Raw genomic sequence first — 5,198 nt, 5'->3', positions numbered from 1 at the left:
TTTTTTTTTCCCCATTTCATATGCTATGTTATCTTTCATGCTTGGTACAAAAAATAAATAACTAAGAAAATTAATTCACAAGAACAAAAATTGACTAGATATATACTATATAAAAAAATTCTTATTAGTATGTAGAGTGCAGACTTGAGGAAGACATGTATTAAATTATGAAATTATCATGAGGAAAAATGTTTTTAAAGGTTGAATATTAAGCTATATTATTCTGATTACTATACTTAGAACTTTATTCCATATTTTGATGCTTTTAAATCATTTATTTGTTTGAAACTAATCAGTAAAAATATATAAAATATAGTATAGAAAGCTTCATTTGAGTTTAATAGTTCACTCATACAATTTAAGAAAAGAAAGAATTAGTTTTGAAATGTACAATTATTACTTATTATGCATATTTTTTTTTTATAAATATAGTTAAATAGTACAATAAATTAGCTTATGTTAAGTTCTGAGTTTAACTTCAATAAAAAAAATATTATGTTTTTAAAAATCTGTCTTAAATTCCACATGGCTTGTGTGCTTAAATTTCAATGCTTATTAGATAGAATTTTAGAGTTTTGCTATTTTACACTCGTTGAGTATTTTTTTTTTAAACCTTATTTTCTGTATTGAACAAATTTATATATTTATGTTTGTTTTTATTTATTTTTTAAAAAAAATTTCAAAAAAATTATGTGCTTATTATTTATTGCAGCCAAATTGACAGATATATTTTCAATTTACGTATAGTAGTTTTAGTTTAAATTTAAGCATAGCTCTAGCTATTAGATAACAATTTATGCTTAGTTACTTCAATTTTTGAAGTTTCGTAACATTTTAGTTAGGAATTTCGGTTTTTTACCATCTTGTTACTGAATATTAACTAAATGTAAATAAATGTCAAATGTATAGAAAATGTAAAATCAAAATTGCTTTTAGTGATCAATTAATGCCTATGAGCAAATATATTTTTGAAAAGGAATTGAAAAAATATTGTGATTTTCATTACCTATATTGATTGACTTAATTTGCTTAAGAAAAAAAAAAATTGAACTTAATATTTTACTTTTTTATAAAGTTAAGCTATTTTTGCATTTAGATCTAAAGTATAAAATGATATATTGTGTATGTTTGCAGTGAATGTTGCAGGAAAAAAAAATGACAAAAGACATTGTATGTCAAAATCTTTTGTATAGATGGTCGTGAATACTTATGTATAGTTAAGTTATATTTTTTACAATTCTTTTTCTTCATAAATAGCTTTAACATAGATATATCTTAACTCATTTTTATCTATCTTCAACATAATCTATTATTCTTATAATGATCATAGTGATATGTTGGTTTTACTAAAAAATTGTATATTTTGTGAGAAATGTATTATTATTTCTGAAATAAAGAGTCCATGTCAGAAATTATATTGTCAGTTTATATTGTAAATTCACTATTAATAATCTTTTCATTAAAATAAATGTCAACAATTAAATTTTCAATGTAGTTTCTGTAGAATAAGACTTTCTATAAGAAAAATATTAGGGCATCGCTCTAAAACCATGATTTAAAAAAAAAAGAAAAAAAAGTTGTCTTAATACTCTAATTGCCATAAAAATTAGCGCTCCTGCGAAAGAGTTTGTTGTTATTGCAATAGTACGCTTTGAAAATGTTGACCAACAATTTCTGCGTAAGGTGTGTGAGTAAAAATGCATTTTCTTACTCTTTAATTTTTGAATTATTACTTTGTTACAGCGCTATATGTATTATTACCTGTACACTGCACGAAATAAAGATGTAACCCAGAAGGAATAACTTTTGCTCTAATGACCAGATTTTCACGAGCCAAGTGACTATCTTAATGGTACTAAGGGTTGACCGAAGTAATTACTGCAGAGTGATAATTTAAGTTACGAAATCAGATGAAAACGTACTTTTCCTGTATAAACATATTCTCTCCACAGGTTTAGATTTTTGATCATAAAATTATGGCTGGTTGGGGGGGATCCATAATTTGGTAAATATGGTCCTGATTGTTTAAATAAAAAAGCAGTTGGAAATTTGGGTCTCAATCTCTGTTTTTTGCTTTTGTGCTTATTTCACTCTGTCTCGAGAAGGTTTTAATTGAATTTGTTTATCCAAATGTACAAAATAATTTTTAATAATTATTTATTATTTTATTTAATGAACTAAACTAAACTCAGTGGTGCGACAGCCCATAGAGGGCCAAGGCCTACTGTGCCCTTCTCAGTTTTCTTGACCTTGGGCTCTGGAGTGCAAGAGCAGGTGTTCTGGTTAGGTGGTCAGCCGAACGCGGACCCCCAGTGTTTAGTTCCCAAGCATATTTGGTACTCATTTATCGAGTACCAGTGAAGGGAAGAAAGGCTGATGGGATTGCCACTGAAGGGATTGCCCGGCCCGAGGATCGAACCCAGGACCGTTGGCATGGGATCGCGAAGCGCTAACACTCAGCGCCCCCGGGAGTCCATTATATTTAATAATGGTCGAAATTTTTTCCATTCATTTAAATTTTTAAAGCGGTTTAACTTAAGTTATTTTAAATGACGAAATATAAAATTCGAACCAATTCAATCTATTAGAAATGAAATTATAAATATACGACTTTTTTGATAATTCCTTTTGCAGTTAGTAATATTCACAAAATTTATTTTATAAATAATAAAATCATCAAGTTCTCTCCTTTTTATCAACCCCCAGTGCGCGACAGTAAACATATTCTAGCAAAAAATATTGTTGAAATTCATTGTTATCTAATGAGTTAAATCAATTTAGTTTCTTAAAATCTCAATCCCATAATTATTATGAACCGAACCTGGTAAAAGGTTTATATAATAAATGATCCGTTAAAGGGTTACGGTATCCAAAATGTCCTTTATTTTTCTCTTTATTAAATACAGAAAGAAAATAAAAATTAGTAGTCCTATGGTAGAAGGATTCTCTTAAATCGAGCCGGATTTTTCTTTCCTCTAAAGAATTTTCTAATATCACATGTAAAACGTTTTGATCAAATAATGTTTGTACTTAAAGCGAACTTCTGCTAATTACAGCATAACTCAAGTCTCTGTTCTGGTTTTAAAGGAAGGAAAAACAAAAAGAATCTTCCTAAAACTGAAGAGGAGGAGTCGGCATCAACTTTAACAGTCGGCCAAGGTAAAAGATTCCTCATAAAAAAAAATTTGCTATATTTAATCTCTGTAAAGTCATTTGCATTTTTGATTATTATACGGCTTTCGTGAACAATAAAACGTGTATCTGCTGTAGCTATTATAGAGTCTTTAAATATTTTTTTTTTAAATGCGCAGTATATTATTAACTCAGAATTCGACTCTGCGTGCATTTGCTATTGTTTTTGGTACATAAAACAATGGATACTGCATGCGCGTTTGTAACATAAATATTTAGTAAGTATCGGATGTAAATTAATGTGTCTGCTTTATTAATTATTCAATTAATGTAATTACTAAGTTCGTAAAAAATGCGAAAAGAAAGTGGGTAGTTTGGCCCTGTTTGCATGAATGATTAGTTATACAATTTCACTACACAAAACAATTGATAATTAAAATATAGATATATGTTATTATTCGAACAAATAATCTGAAATGATAAATTTAATGTAATTGAAGAATTGTACTGGTAGCCTGATTCTTACGGTAGGGTTAAACAAAATTTTAAATTAAAAATCTACACTTGAAATATTTTGATTAAAAATTTACACTTGTGATTTAAAAATATATTGGATTTATTTAGAGTTATTTTAGTTTTAAGTAAGGATATTAGAGTGATCCAACAAAAACGAAGTGTCTTCTAGCGGGAAAGAGACTGTTCAAATATTACTGTAACTAAAGGGGAATAGGCGGTTGTGATTTGCATATTTTTTGCTGGCAAGGATTACTTACGCTAAACCTTAAAATGCTTTAACATTCTAAATTTTTTGGAAAAAAAAAACATGTTACAATTTTTTTTAAAAAAACATTTTATCATAGAATTTTTTTTAAAATAAAAGTTAAATTTTGCAATATTTTTTAAATAGAAGAATAAAAACATATTTCGCAAGAATATGAATTTTAAGAAATAACTAACACATTTTACTTTTATTTATCAATATTTGTTTGTACCCTTCAATAAACAATAGTTACTTAAATCCTTATCAGAGCAACTTTCATTTAAAACTAAACCAAACAGAGAACTTTTTTTTTTAAAAAAAAAGGCAAAGAAAAAAAATGGAAAAAGCAAATGAAATTTTTCCCCGCCTAAATCAGAATTTATGAAACAATTAAAAAAAAAGTTTTTTATTTTTTTCAAACTTTGGAACTAACTTTAAACTGCAAATAATGAAATAAAGAAAAAGCTATATTGCTTAAAATATTTAACAAGCATAAACTTGTTCTTAATGAGTTTACTTAGCCTGTGTTGATTATTCTTTTAGGTTGAGTAAATGGAAAAATCTGTCAATCTTCAACCGGCACTTTGGACCATAATACGGTGCAAATTTTTACAATCACAGTAAAAAGCATGTTACTGTTCAATTTTAACCATTATATCTGGTAATCAATTTTAAAAAGTATGACAATAGAGAGAATTTTGTATAGCGTTTGTACTATAGCCTTGACCTTATTTTATACCCCTTAACGATGCTTCGATTTGAATGGAAATTTTTACGCATGCGCTGTGAAACTCAGTGTTATTGAAACTGCAACGCTATTTGAAATCATTCTAATATGGTTCATTTCAGTGCTAGATTAAAATGTGAAACATTCTTTTCTCTTATAGATAAAAAGAAAATTAAATCATTCTTATACATGAAATGTAGTTAACTTATTATTCTCAAACGAATCAAAAATTTTGTTTATGTTTACTCACTATTTAATAGATTATATTGGTAGACTATATTTTAAGAATTTTCTTTAAACTGTGATTCTAATGATTTTTTTAACATTATGGTACGTGATCTCGATTTTTTTTCTCCATCTGCAACAAAAATATTTAAAATGTCTTAAAATTAAAAGTTTTTAAGGCAATCTTTATTTTAAAAAAGATAATACTAAACAATGGGAAAGAAATTTATACTTTGTTGGCGAAAGCTTATAAACTTTATAATAAAAACTGAACTTTTTAAAATCTTCAAATAAAAATTTATATAGTTCAAATATAAATAGCATCCTCATGCTTTGAAAATAATTTTTTTCCTC

Source organism: Parasteatoda tepidariorum, chromosome 7, assembly GCF_982258835.1.
Source record: "Parasteatoda tepidariorum strain Cologne lab strain chromosome 7, Ptep-v5.0, whole genome shotgun sequence".
Classification (NCBI taxonomy): Eukaryota; Metazoa; Arthropoda; class Arachnida; order Araneae; family Theridiidae; genus Parasteatoda; species Parasteatoda tepidariorum.
The sequence above is the reverse complement of the archived record's forward strand: the minus strand, read 5'-3'. Positions refer to the sequence as shown.